Source organism: Seriola dumerili, unplaced genomic scaffold, assembly GCF_002260705.1.
Source record: "Seriola dumerili isolate Sdu_G_001 unplaced genomic scaffold, Sdu_1.0 BDQW01000191.1, whole genome shotgun sequence".
NCBI lineage: Eukaryota > Metazoa > Chordata > Actinopteri > Carangiformes > Carangidae > Seriola > Seriola dumerili.
Genome location: NW_019174446.1, coordinates 4,842,419 through 4,857,613, shown reverse-complemented (window position 1 = coordinate 4,857,613; position 15,195 = coordinate 4,842,419). Strand labels below are relative to the sequence as shown.

Genomic DNA, 15,195 nt, shown 5'->3' with positions numbered 1-15,195 from the left:
GATTATCCTCAATGCACATGTGAAAACATCCAAAAAATGCTGCTCCCCCCTCTGCTTGACAAGCCTCAGCATCTGTCAATGGGACACGGTCACGCTCACGAAAATGACAGAAATGATAGATGCAGTGACTGGAAGTCAACCCAGCTTCCAGAGACAATAACTTACTGTGGCCACAAGAGGGCAGTAAATTACATGATGGATGCAAACAGGCAATATGAGATGGCTTTATGGGACAGAACACTGTTCTGAGATCAGATGCTTTCACTTCAGTATGGAATCACAATATTTCAAAATCGTGAAAAGGAGTTCTGTGAATCTCCACTTGATTCCTCAGTGTTGTTTCATTCAAAAGAATAAATCTTTTGGGTGAACAAACTGAACTGAATCACTTCCTGAAACGATCTGTTTTCAGTCAGTTCGGTTGAGCTGTCAGTCAGTTGCGAGCGAACGTGCAGGGATACGCTCGTGTATGTAATAAACAGAAAATGTAAACAGTATGGGATATTCTCAGAACACTAGGCAGTCTTCAACTGTAACCTGTAGGACCAGGCAGATAGCTTACAGACAAGGTAGGTAAGTAGGTACTTTATTGATCCCAGTCGGAAATTACTTTGCCACAGCGGCAACACACATACAACACAACACAACACCTCACAAGTAGCGTACAGAGACAAGAAACAATATGAGTGTGATTCATAGCTTACAATGCGTGGTGAAACCCGCATTATGAAAAAACAGCTGTCTGAGTCTGAGACTGTCTCAGCTCCTTTCAGTGATTCATTCACTGAACGAACACAATGAACGTGAGCCCTGAGTGATAGACAGTCACTGAGTCGCTCAAGCCCGAGTAATGCTGCCAGGTAGAGGAGGAGAGGCAGGGTTGCGGGTGAGGCCTAGGCTTGTAGATATTTGTCTGAGGGTTGCACTGGTATACATGGAGGTCTATAAGCACTCAGTCATACATGGTTTTAATAATGTGGGCATTATGATTATAGGGGTATTATATCTTTACATAAAGGCTGTATGTATCTCTCATAAATGCAGAAAGCCTATGGTGTAAGCCCTTGCCTACACACCGCAGTCATAACTGTCTGGAAATGAATTCAGAACAGCTGTAATGTTTTGAGTCGCCCACTTGATGGCAGAATTGTGACTTCAGAAACACAGTCTACGCTTGAACATTAGTATGAAGTACAGCTTTAACACCATCAAGACCTTACTGAGAAATTCACATCATGTGTACAGTGCACTGCATTTGGAGCAATTATTGTTGTTAGGGGTGATGTCGTATAGAGTTATAGAGATTTAAAACAGAAAAAAACTTTACTGGCATTTATGTTTGTTTGTGTAGTTGTCTGCCTGTAAATCTATTCAATCATTTGTGTACCTGTGTGTGTGTGTTTATGTCTGTGTGTGTGTTTTATATATGGAGAAAATAGGCCTTCACTGAACTGTGGCTCTTTGACTGAATATCACACAAACTTATTTGGCCTGACTGTTTTTAGTATTTTTACTACCAAGGAAAAAAAATGTCTTGATGAATTGTGTAATTTCCATTCTCTTTTACCTGGCGAAAGAAAAATGCACTGGGGAAATGAGCACAGAGGAATATAGTTTCTCTTACAGCCTTTGTAAAAACACACAGCTTCCATTCAGACAATCAGACAATAATGCAAAACCTATAAAGAAAGTTCCCAGACTGTTTTTAATCCTTGAGGAGTGCTCATTTAGTTATTTCCTGTTGACTTGTTTGTGAAGAGTGGTCTTTGTTTCTCCAAGATTAAAATTCAATGAGGAAAAAACCCAATGGAGTGTAATAAGAAAAACAAAAAAATTGCCCTGTGTAGCCAGCCAGGAGGTATAGAACACCATTTGTGTTTCATTATTTATGGTGAAGCCATACACTTTTTTCTTTTTTTGAAAGAAATGTCCTTTCCCTGCATCGCTGGGAATTATACACTGCCTGTAGTGGAGTTGCTATGCTTCACTGCTTACTAAATCGACAATTCCCCCCTAGCCGGGCATCGTTCTCAAGCCCATCATGCCAGGGCCCATTTTGATGACATCATCATTGCTGTCACTCTCAGCGGACTCCTCTGTGGATGGACCCCTCTGGGTAAAAGGGTGTCACGGGCTGCTGCACACCCATATCTGCTCGTCCATTGCCCAACACAGCAGTATCCCCTATCAGAAGTCCCTGCAGTGTTGCTTTGCAGCAACAGATTATTCTTGATGACTTCATCTTAATCACATTCAGTTTCATTTTCTTTTATCTCCACAGCGCCATGCCACACTGGCTGCGAAACATTCCACAAGTGGCTGCACACAAGCCTCTTTGAGCATATGCATTTACACACACTGGGACACGGGAACACACACGTCAGCACACGCACATGTGTCTGCTTTTGTTCAGTTATGAGGGAAAACTTCCTGCCTTAATGCCACACGGTTAAATTACTTTTTAATGGGAAAGAGTTGTAATCTAACAAACATTTACTCAGTGGTTTCGCCGCATAAATACATCACTCTCACCATGAAATTAAACAAAACATGTTAGCACTTATGAAGAATGCATGCATATAATGGGATGCATTACAAGGAATCACAGATCTCATTGTCAAATTATGATCCACTGCCAGTGGGTTTCCATGTACTATAAGTTGGTGGTGTAATTAATGACATGTAAATACAGCTTATATGTTTATTCAGGATAAAAGACGACATAACTACATGTGGTGCAGGTCATTGTGAAGGAGCGAGAATTCAAAATCAGTCATATAGTAAGATTAATTCTCCAAATGTTTAACTTGTTCAATTTTTTTTCTTTATATTTCTCATTTTCAAGAGAACGGAGCCCCACTCCCCTTTCCAACAATTCATTTTTAATCCAACAATACACAGAGATGTACGGTAAATGTAAAAACAAACAAAGAAACATGAATAAAACAAGACAAAACACAGAAATATGATTGTAACACAATTGTTCGACACATTCTCTGAACAACTGGAAAGTCAAATTTAGATAGGTGTGGACATTGGGCCGTGTCCAGATTCAAATCTATGGACAATACCCAGTGTTCTTGTTGTGTTTAAATTCAAGTCAGCAATGGTTTGTCGGAAACCCCAAGTAAAGGATCAATCACCCAAAAAACTGTTGAGCTGTTGTAAACCTAAACACATGAACAAGTCTGAACTAGTTTTGCAAAAACAATCTTGCATAATAAATGATGGTCATATAAAAATAATACATTTTTTGTTTCATTTATTAATCCTTAATACATGTTTCATATTTGTGAGTAAAACATTTTAATTCTCAGCTTTGACACGTGATAAAATTGTCTTTTATTCAACTTTAATGAAGAAAAATGCAGATTGTTAAACGTGTACTTTTGCTGTAAACTGACATTGTTTACCATTTGGTAGAAACTCAAAAACAGAACAAAAGAAAAGAACAGACACAAACTGTGTCTGTTGTTGTTGGTTAAGTGTAAAGAAACATGAAATGATAATGCCAGTTATAGTCCTAAATAAAACATAAAACCAGCCTTATTCTATCCTATTCTTCTAGCAATAAATTACACCTACACTAGTGCAAAAGACTCATGTATTTGCACTTACCATAGATGTTCAGGAATGAGTGGTTTGATGAGTAGTGTGTACTGTAGAAGACAAAGACAGAAATAATTTATAATTGTCGAACCACTGTGGTGAACAAAGCAGTCAGTGTAGAGCAGCCTGTTCTCTGTTACAGTGAGCTCTCTGGGTCTCTTCGCTGGCTCTTTGAACACTTTGTGACCTTGCTCTGTGACTCCAGACACACACTCAGAGAAACATGGTTTTCTCAGACATGGCAGCGGGCCAAAATAAATAACCTGCCCTCAGAGTGTCGGCAGAACCGCAAGAAATCCAAAACCAGGACCCGGCCCAGCGGCACTCACTCACAGGGCTATCAGCGAATGACTTGCTGAAATTTTAATTGTCCGAATGCATCATGTGGTTTGGAAACAAAATCAAATCAGGACGGATCATCCTTCCTCTTTGACACCCATCCAAAGGAGAGTAGCATTTTTGATTAGGGTTTCATTTATTTATTTTAGGTGGCTCTGATTTCAAGGTCAGGTTACACCAACTTGGGGGACAAACAGATGACATTGTATGGATAGGTAATTCAAGAGTCTGCATGCTTCGATCCTCACAGATAAGAGGGAGATAAGAGACAGGTGTCTTGTAGAATAGAGGACATCCATCTAGAAATTCAATCGCCAAAGCTCAGTCAAAAATGGTTTCCATGAAATAAAGGGATTGATATCAATCCCTTTCTTCAATTAAGGGGAGCTGAATTTCATACGTGCTGATACCTCTTCAGTAAAAGCTTTTCCCATTCATACAATGCATCTAGTGCAACATCAACTTTTTTTTTTTTTTTTTTTGGAAGTGAATGTGTTTGAGCGTGTGTTTCGCTGTCCTCACAACACGGTGGCAGACGTTTCCACTCCTGTCCGGTCACACCATCGTATCACTTGTCTGATGTCACCACACCAGTCAGGTTATTTCAGCTGTAAATGTGATTAAAGAAATGCTAGAAGTAGACAGTAGACAGGACAGCCTTTGCAGGATGAAACTGTGCGTGCATGTGTGTGTGTGTGTATTGTGTTTGTGTCTGCACTGTAGGTTACAGTCAGTAAATGATACATAGAAACCCACATTTTTTTGGAGCTGAAATACACCAAAATTTGCTTCATACTGCAGGATAGGAAGTGAATTAATAATGAACCTAGCAGGCAGCTTTGATACTTAAAATTTGAAATTTGCAAATTCATGGCAGCCTCTTCTTGCTTGCAGGCAAGTTGCTGAAGGTGCATTTTTTAAATCCACTGGAAGTCCGCGTAAGTGATGGGACGGCACGAGGCTGAGCAAATATGGGGAAAAAAAGGTGATGAACATCTCTGACATTCAAGGTAAGGACATATGGCCAGGAAAAAAAAATCAATAATATTCTACTCAGCAACCAATGAGGGACAAATGGAATGAGACCAGACGCAAAGTCACTCAATCTTTTCAGAGCATATGCAGACCAAAGTGATTTCCCTACAGTTTAAATGATAACAGATAAAAAAAAGACATTTCTTAAATGGAGGTGAAAGCATAAAGAACAAGCTCAACATAATGATAATTAAATGTAAGTAATCAATTTATAATATGAGCCCTCTGAGACTGAATAGTGTGGTGGAATTTAATGTGCTATCCTTTCAGGTTATTATTAATCGTCAGTGCCATTAATAATTGGACAGTAAATATTCATTACAAGCCTCCATATCATGACATAAAGGCTATGTCTGGCCAATTAAAAATGCATAAGGAGTAATGGGGCTTTATGAATAACTTAGCAGATGCCTCTCAAATGCTGGAGCATGGGAAAAGCAGAAAAGACTTGTTCATTGTGACAGTTTTCTATGGACAACATGTTCAGTGTGTTAGTACAAAAAAAAAGAATTTGGAGGCTTCAACAAAACATTGACCATAAGTAAACTTGTGGAGCTCTTTACAACAGTTTAGACAATTGTCTTAGGTGAAGTGAATTTTCAATATATGTAGCTTAAACTGAGACACTACCTACTGTATATTCAAGGGTTTTTATAAATAATCAAACAGTGTTGTATTGACTGTGTAGTATTGTTAATGGTTTAACTTACCTTTGATACTTTCTGATTGTTAATCCATGTGTACTGTAGTTGCCCAGTAGATGTCAGGTTTGTATAAGAGAAGGTGATATCAACACCTACCTTACAGATCCATCCTCAGTCAGGCACACGGGGAAAGCATAGGGCTCTATAATGTTCAAAATGCAGCCCAAATGATTCTCACACCAAATATAAAAACTAAACTTTGCAACAGTAAACCATAAGTTATCATAATCTTAGACTTTTTATCTCTATGTCCAAGTGGCTGCTTTTCCCACTCTTCACAAAAAGGTTGTTTGAGAACGGATTCAGTTTTAGAGCAGCAGCCCAGTATGGATTCATGATTGTTGCTTAGGGTGGAGTCTCGCTGACATGGAGCCACACATGATGAGAGATACCGCTGAAGGATGGTGATGATCCTGGTTTAGTGTGTCACCTGTGGACACCTTGTCCAAAATCCCTCGCTGTTTACTATATAGTGCACAATATTTACTGTCCAAATTCTGAATGTACCAATTTACCCATTATATTGTGCAGTCAATAGAACACCAAAAGTAAGCTACATTTCTGCTAGCAATCCCACATGCAAACTGTCAATCATAAAGCAACATTTGTCTCATATTAGGTACATATATACAGTATAACTGGAAATATAGGCTGGGCTGAACAAATGCCCCGTTGAGTACACCAGCTGCTCTTTTGCCCTTTCAGCTCCTGTTTCCTGTACAGTATGTTTGCATTTCTGTGAGATGAGCCGGTGGAGCCAGCGAGTTCAGCATCAAACTTCATTCCTTTAGTCACCTAGAGTTGTCTCCAGCAGTGGAAATGTTAACTCTTGTTTTGTCTTGTCCTGTCACTTCTTTTCTTGTACTGAAGTTAGCATGGTAACCAGCTAGCCCCAGGTCTTGTTATGCTTCCATGGCTTTGAAACTCTTAAGGCCATGAATGCTTTGATAACAGAATAAATTCATGAAAACTGCAAAGAAGACTGATTAAATTCTTTAAATCAGCTTTTAGATTTCTACATAGCCAATGTTAGGATTAACACCTGTTTACTCACAAGTCTAGAAGAAATGTTGCGAGGTCAGCACTGTCTCGTCACTTTCCAATACTGAGTCACTGCAGCATTCAGTCTGCCCTGCAGAAGTAGTAGTAGGTGAGAGGGTGCATTGTAACCTATTGTATCATAAATGCAATGATGGCTGAAGCTTTCTCAAGACTGGTAATTAAACAGCTGTCAATGCTAACACTGGCTATGTAGCAGTAGCAAAATGTACAAATAGCTCCTTTAACACCAAACATTATACAGAACAAATCTAACCCAAGAGTAGTAAAAAGAAACTGTTGCATTCATTCCTGAATGGGGGAGTGGGGGGGTGACTTTTGGCACCAGTAATATGTCTTCTTAGTTGCTGTGATTCTGAAGCTGAGATGACTCTGAGTGGCTTCAGAGTGGGCTGCACTGCTCTGGTACTACACAAGTGAAGGTGACGCTTCTCAATCCAACATGTGTACTAAATATCCAAAGCATAAAATGATTTAAAGCAATGGATTAGACTCACTCCGCCTATTTCAACAGGAAAGATCCTTGTGTTGAACTCTTTAAATACTCACTCATACTTGACAGAAACCTCAGAGAGTCAGCCAAAATCAGCTAAGGTTGTGTGAGCACATTGTTTATGTCTGGCAGCAGTATACATAGACTTAACTAACCTCTCTGATCACCCTGGAGAGCTGTGCGCAGATAAAAAAAAAAAAATATTGGTGTTAATAGGTTCATTACGCTCCTCTAAAGTGGAGCTTAAGTCAAGCCTGTGCATTCAGGTTTTAATTTGGATGTGACAATTACCAAATTGTGTTTGTTGCATTTATCTCTGGAATGTGTTGCATTTATCTCAGAAAGTCTTTTGACAGGCAGGTTTTTTTGGCAGGGATTTGTTTATTTTCAGAACACTCAGCTGTCATGTGCACATGCTCCACAGCCAACAACAGTTTCCCCTTCACATTATTTTGAAAAGACATTGCTATGGCCACCTTGACTTGAGTACTAACCCTGATGGCTGTGATTGGACCAGGAGGTAGAAAATGCCTCGCAGTGTTTTTTTTGTTTTGTTTTTTTTATCTTTATCCACAAATTTTTTTTATCTTCATCTGCAGTGATAACGACTACACCCAGATCTGTATGCTGAGCTTGCAAAGCACTTCAATCCAAAACGTACTGGTTTCATATGTTTCCCAGTCCTCCCCTCTCATTTTTTCCACTTTCTTTGATCCCCATGTTTCATAAAAACACCTGACATTTTGTTTTGGACCAGCTACCAGTGGGTAAATTACTCTTATTTCTCCAAATAAAACTGAAGTTAGTGGTTACATAGCAAGTTAGGAATGACTGAAACTGTGTGATCACGATATCCTCAGCTACCACAGAGCAAATTACTACAACAAATTACAATTACAAATCACCTACAATACTGATTAGTCGATGCCCTCATAGGATGCACTGACAATGAATCATTTCCCAGTGGTCTCTGTGTGCAGTTCACTCTGAGCAAAAGTCAAAAGCCAGAACTAACAGGGAGGTAGTAGTGGAGTCTTGTAAAGGTGAGGTAGTGGCATACTGGCTGACGAGAAGAAGATTTTAGTATATTTCCCTCTTGGCATTTCAGACGTCGTATTTGTCCGGAGACTCTGACCTGTCCATGTATGACTGTGAATTTGAGTGTTTCCCAGCCTTCTGCCCAGTGCATGCTGGTATATGTTCAAGCAGCCCAGACACAAGATAAATGTTAAGATGTGCATGAGGTTCTGTGATGACTATCTCAAGGTCTATGCAGATTTGTGATTTAGCAGCCACATCTCACTCAGTCACTGCAGCACATAATACAGTACTGGAACAAAGCCACTGGTCACTCATTTGCACACAGTAGTTGTACTTTTCCATCACAGCAGAACAGTATTCTGTACATTCACAGCTGTCTATTAATTAATGTGAATGACATTATGATATACAATGATAAGCTCACAGCCAATGTAGAATCCTTGTGTACTCTACCTGTACACACAGAGCATGGACAAAAATAAGAAAAGTAGAAACACACAACACAAACTGGTCTCAGAAAGGACGATAACGTCGCATCTGCACCTCTCAGATGAAAAAAGATCATTTATTTAGACATTTTCTCACAGGTCTGCTGTATCCAACTGCAATGCAAATATTGCAGTTAAAATTTTTTAAAGTTAAAGTGCAGTTATTAATATTTTGACAAACTACATTTTCAAAGCAATAGGATGTGATCGTGTCAACCACCTGTGTACAGGTCTAGATTTCAGAGCAGTCAATTGACGTGTGCTGGTTTAAACTCGTCTCCAGACCAGGCGGTGTTATTCTTCAAACAGGTGGTGCATCTACTTAGCTGAACAGCTTGTTTTGCGTGGTTGCTGAAAATAAAGATCGACTGATCCAGAAACTTATTACCAGTATCTGTCCATTCTTAGACTGTTTTGTTGCAAGAATGGCCAATTGAACATAACTTGTCTATAATTGCTTTTTTTTTTTTTTTTTTCATTCTCTTCTGACTCTGAGCTTTTTTTCTGTTGCCAGGTGTTACCAGGACTCAACAGAGATGTTATAGCTGCTCTGCACACTGCGGACAGTCGTGGTGCCCCCGCAGCAAACCAGCGGACATATATATCACTTGACTGTGTGTCAGGACGATTACTGGATAAAGATCACAATATGACACTTTTCCTTTTCTGTGCTGGCTCAGTGAACAGTAGGAAAGCTCCTGCAGCTCAGCATGCCCCTGTCCAGGATATTGATCACAGATCTCAGACCTAAGACCTCTCAAGCCTGTCAGGGAAAATCATTCTGCTTTTTTTATTTTTCAAGAAATCACCTTAATTCTCACTTCACATTTTACATGATGATCTTCACCTGATGATCTCATTGTAAGACTATAATCTCTTTTTTAAAGGAAATCAAGACATGTTTATGCTCCATTTCTTGCTGAATAGCACAGTATCTTATCAGGAATCTTTCCAGTGTATCAGTACAAGTGTGGTGGAGTTTGCATGATGATATATTTGAATTTCTTTTGCTTTGTAGCACTATTAACCCACTCTCCATCTTTCTTTTTGATCTGTGCTTTTTATCAACATACACTGGCTTTAAGTCAAATAAAACATATAAAAATACAAGCATGTCTTAAAGGATAACAATAGCCGTATTCTATATTTTTGTTATTGTCAACAAAACTTCCCCAGACCAAGCTGTGATTCTCTTGTGAGTATGAACAGCAGCAGGAGTGTGTATGTGATGATCGCCTCAAAAATAAACTGCGGATGACAACATTCACCATAATGAATGAACATGTCTCCCAGTTTACAGGTATCGTTGTGGTACTGTTGTGGTTTTAATAGTTTTTGGACACCGGAGCTCTGTGGCTCAGAGGACTATGTTTCATTGTCTTTGCGTGGGATCTGTGGGCAGTAAGATAAAAAGCAGAATATTAGCAGTTGTATTCATGAAGCTGTTTTTTATTATCTCTGCAAAGTTGCACACTTTACTTTTTTGTGAGAAAGAATTGACTTTGATTTCTGTCAAAATGTGACCTTTTTAGATTGTTGTAAGTATTCACCTGCAGAGATTTACATATCAGTTATAATAACGAGTTCATTCCCTGTGTGATCATACATATCATGATTCTATTTTGGTAATATATGGAAGCACATTGCTGTTAATTTTTCCTCTAAATATCCTTTTTTTTCTGAACGCCAAAGGGGGAGCAGGGTGCTGTGACCCTTCATCTCCTCTATTCTTTTATAGAATGGCCAGAAACAAATCAATAGTGCAAGCAAAATCATTTTTATATATGCAGTTATTAGGTCATAAGCTACAGTATGTCACACTTCATTTTAGCAACAGCTGAGGCCTCCAGTGGGGCCGGCCAACCCTCCCACCCCCAGCCCTGTCCCCGCAGGGACATTATGAGAATCATAAATAATACGTGCTAATGAGATATGAATTGATTACGTGGGGAAAAGCTTGACGCTCTCAATCCATCACCCTAAATGATGTTTAACAATAGATTACCAGCCAATAATTCCTCCAATATGAGATTAAATAAAATAGCAGGGCAGTTTTCAGCAGACAACCGCTGCCTCCCTCTCCTCCCATTTTCCAACGGGTGGAAATAAATCTGCTCAATTACTGTACCGCCAATCCGTTTTTCACTGCTAAGGACATTATTATTTCATTTAGAGCTTGTTCATGCATCATAGATTATTTCATTTTACTCAGTCAATACGGAGAAGTGCAGTATTTTATTTTATCCACTGGGGCTTATGGTGAAGAGGGGTTTTAATGGAATATACTTGGCTCATGCAGAGGAGGGGGGCTTGCTGTGAACAGAGAGAAACAGAGTTATCACCTGAGTGCACTTTAGAAAAACCCCAATGTATATATTCATGCTCACATATTCATTTTTTGAGGCGATATATACATTTGCTCAATGCTATCCTCAGGCACCTGACAGACAATGAGAAAATGGTTCTCTGTCAAACCTGTGATCAATTGAAACCACATTAGCTGTGCCTATAAGATGATTTGGAACATCACTTCAATCCCAAAGAACAATGAAAATTGGATAACACACATGCTCACTGGGCTCTAACTTAGCTGCAAATCATGTTAAGGTTTTCAGTGAAGCCAAAGTTGTGATTGGTTATTTCTCCTTTAACTGCATCAAGTTGTACCTCTGAGGGTTTACTTGGGATGATCTGTGTTAATGTTTGTTCTTATCGCTTTTCTATGGCTCAAAGACACACACGCCTGGAAACAAACAAACAGAAACGCACAGAGCGGGAGTACTTGGAATGAAATTCCTAATAAAAGGTTGTGATCCTTGGTTGGCGTCTGGACGCGAGCTCCAACATGCAGCAGCTGGACCTGACACCTTTAGGTAACTCCAGAGAGACCATGTTTTAAAATGTAGAGGTTTTAAAGACAGCTTTTAGTGAGCGTTTCATTAGCTACATCTTCATTCTAGGAGTGCAGCTACAGGCGGAGAATGGTCTGCTGATCCAGTGACTTTTCGTCTCCTTGGTGACCTGTCTCCTGTCCCATCATGCAACACACGACTGAACTGCTGTGCAACTCTGAAATTGGCTTTTAGAAGTTCTGCATTATAAAGTACATCCAAATTAGTTAAATAAAAGACTTGGGTTCTAATCACAGATCTTAATCAGTTCAGATGGTGCGGTGAAGTCGCTCTGTTGGCTCGTTGGTCAGACTTTGGTTCAGACTGAAATATCTCATCACATGGGTTGTCATGGCCTGCTGCATAGACATTATTGGTTCCCAGAGGATGAATCCTACTAATTCTGGTGATCCCCTGACTTTTTCTAATGCACCACCAGCCAGCTGACATTTTGTATTGGGCTTTTACAACTAATGACAACTAATGATCGCTATGAAAGCTGGTACAGACATTCAAGGGCCCCACAAGATGAATTTTTCTCACTTTGGTGAGCCTCTGAAATTCTCTCAAGTGCCACGAGGCTGATATTTGTGGTTTTTACGTGAAATGTCTCACAATGGGCTGTATTGCCATGAAATTTGGTTCAGACATTCATGTTTGCTTTTAGCATGAACTGTAATACTTTTTTTGATCCCCTAACTTTTCATCTTACACTGCCATCAAGTGTCCAATACTTTAGTTTGTTAACAAATAGTTTCAGAACTTAAGACATTCCCTTTCACCTCATCTTCAAATTACTTTGCTACTAATTAGCAAATGTTAGCATGCTAACATGCTAAACTAATATTGTAAACAATATACCTGCATGTTAGCAGCGTCACTGTGAGCATGTCAATATGCTGATGTTATTATTTAGCTCAAAGTAATGCTGTGCCCAAGTGCAACCCTAACAGAGCTGCTAGCTAAAGAGTTGTAAACTCCCTGCAGAAACCTGTGCGCTATTTCTTCTGCAGGTGTGTGTCTGCAACAATTATTGTGCACATAGACAGGTTGCCATTGCTCTTTGATGCTGTAGTGGGTACTGTAGACAAATCTGCAGAAAACACACAGGAGAAGAATTTGTTGTTTTATAAATATGTTGTTTTTCTGATTATCAGCGTGTCTCAGTAAAAAGGCAGATGAGGAAGTGATTGGGTTGCAGGTACCACACATCAATGAGCCGCCAACAGGGAGTCGCAGGGAGTGTTTCCAAATCGAATGTACATGTTTGTGAAGCCCAGTGCGAGAAGCATTGCAGTCGGCCTTGTTCTTGTTAAACTATGGTTCAGAAGCTGGATATGCTGCACATTGCAGTGGATGTATATGTCATATACATCAGTTCATGAAACATCCGTGATGATCTTTAGAAAATAATTCCCCTTCCCCTCAGGTATTACACTGCTGTTCATCTCGAGCACCAACTCCTCTCTGATTCTCACACTTCTTATCTCTTAAGTCCTACCCATCATGCCTGAGTCCCTTGTACCTTGGCTTTGTAGCATCCCTCCTCATCCCTTTTCTATCCTGTCTTCCCAGTGCCCATTCAATCCCCTTCTCCCTCTGTCTCTTTGCTCCCTGCGTGGCCTCCTGTGGGTAAGGAGTTGAGTGGGCTTGTCTAGGGGCTGAAGTCGGGGGCTGGATTGGGAAGAGGTGGCTGTCACAGTGTCTGATTAATGACCCGTCGGTGGCGTGTCCAGCCACATTAGGGCTCCATGTATCTACCAGCGTCCACACAGGGCGAGGGGCTTTGTTCTGGGAGGAAATGGTGTCAGCGGCCCACAGCCGTTTGTCTATAAAAAGATAAAGATTTACTGTCATCAAAGGGCAGATTAAAGCCCACAATGGCGACATTGATTTTTTTCTTTTTTAAACCAAAAAATTCACATTTTGGTAAAACCCATTCCAGGACTAGAGAGAGATATGATCAGCTTATTTGGAAAGGATAATATGGAATCTTCTCCCAGAATGAACTTTGAAAGAAGTAAATTGTAAATATTGATTTCTGAAATGAAGTGTCAATCTTGGTTGGGCCAAGATTATTCCTATCATCTGGCTCAACCCCCAGCAAACGATGAATTCAAAACTGCTGACAAAGTGGAGTGTATAGGATTTCTGTTAGGAGCAGTCTGCAGCGCTTTACCGCTTGGCCGGCCTGAGCCCCTGCCGGTAATGGCTGTTCAATTTTATCAGATAACGGAGGAGATCTCATCAGAGGCGAAAAATGAAATGAACTGTGACTCCGAATCAGGATCCCTGCTCTTATCCCAGCAAAAATCATCCGTGCGGGGCCCAGGGCTTTCCATTATTTCAGGTCACTTCATTACGGCCCTGCACACAGGACCCAATTGCTACAAACAAAGCAGGCCCTTCCTGTCTCACCCAGGGGTCGAATGTGAGGGGCAGTTTGATAGGCTCTTGACGTGTCCAGGGTTATCCCATTACCACTTAAGAGGGTTGCTGAAAGGGAGCAAATCTCGCCCACTTGTTTGTTATCCTTTCTTACCCTTTTGTATCATGAGAGGTTTTATTGCTCACCTTATTTCTCATGGTGGAAAATAATTCATCTTTTCCTGTTGGGATTCAAAATGGATTTTTTTTTTTTTCTCGCTTTGCTCCTTATCGTCATCATGTGGATGATGAAGATAAGGTGAAGTGAGGAGCACAAATTTACCAATGCATTATGAAATATACAATTATGATTTAAGATATAATGACACAGCATGTATTATAACTTATTTTGGATTATACACAGGTAAAAGTTTCCTTAATACCCCAACCTTAACCCTAGAAGAAAGAATTGAGTTCTGGATAAATAAACAGGAAAATAACTGCATCATTATCACTTGCAACTGTTTCATGTGTGCCTATGTATGTGTGCGTATTTTCCTTACTTGCAATAATGAATGAAATAAGCTGTTATCGCAGAGGAATTTGTAGCTTTGTGAGTAATTACAGTTTTTGTTCCAGCCTCCATAGGCTCAGTATTGATCTCCAGGAGGAGGGTGGTCGATACACATGGGGGCAGGGGCATTTGATAGCTACACGGGAGAAAAATGACGTCGGTGCAAGCGGGGAGATTTGTAATAGAGCGATAAGACGAGCTAAAGGTGGGGAAACAAAGACTGAAGGTTCTCTATGTTCCTTGACTTCTTTGATAACATTCTTCATTCTGAAAAGTGACTGTTTCTGCAACTATTTTGGGTTGTTTTTTTGGATTAGCAGTTGTCTTAAAAAGGGCACAGTAAAGGAGTAGAAAATCAATGCCAAAAAAACTGAGTCACTTATAACTTCAAATGAATAATTCAGTGATGTGATGACACGTTGAAACATCTAGGGCCACTTTTTTCTGTTTTCAAACCTTTCAAAAGGTTTTTCTCTCTCAGGAGTCTCTGTCTTTCTGTTTTCATCTCTTCAAAAGGCTCAGAGCAAGCATTCAACCAAACCAGACTTATCTGATGTGCTATGAGCTCTACACCACTGGATCTATACATTGACCT

At 39.9% G+C, this 15,195-nt stretch overlaps 1 long non-coding RNA gene across 2 annotated transcripts; it reads left to right on the top strand.

Moving 5' to 3' along the window:
- Window positions 1-434: 434 nt before the first annotated feature.
- LOC111227656 lies at window positions 435-10,123 on the top strand. 2 transcript variants are annotated; one of them, XR_002665351.1, is made up of 3 exons: window positions 435-569; window positions 4,843-4,958; window positions 9,283-10,123. It is a non-coding gene; the product is annotated as an uncharacterized LOC111227656 (long non-coding RNA). The 2 variants fall into 2 exon arrangements; XR_002665352.1 differs by having other exon boundaries at window positions 435-573.
- Window positions 10,124-15,195: the final 5,072 nt, after the last annotated feature.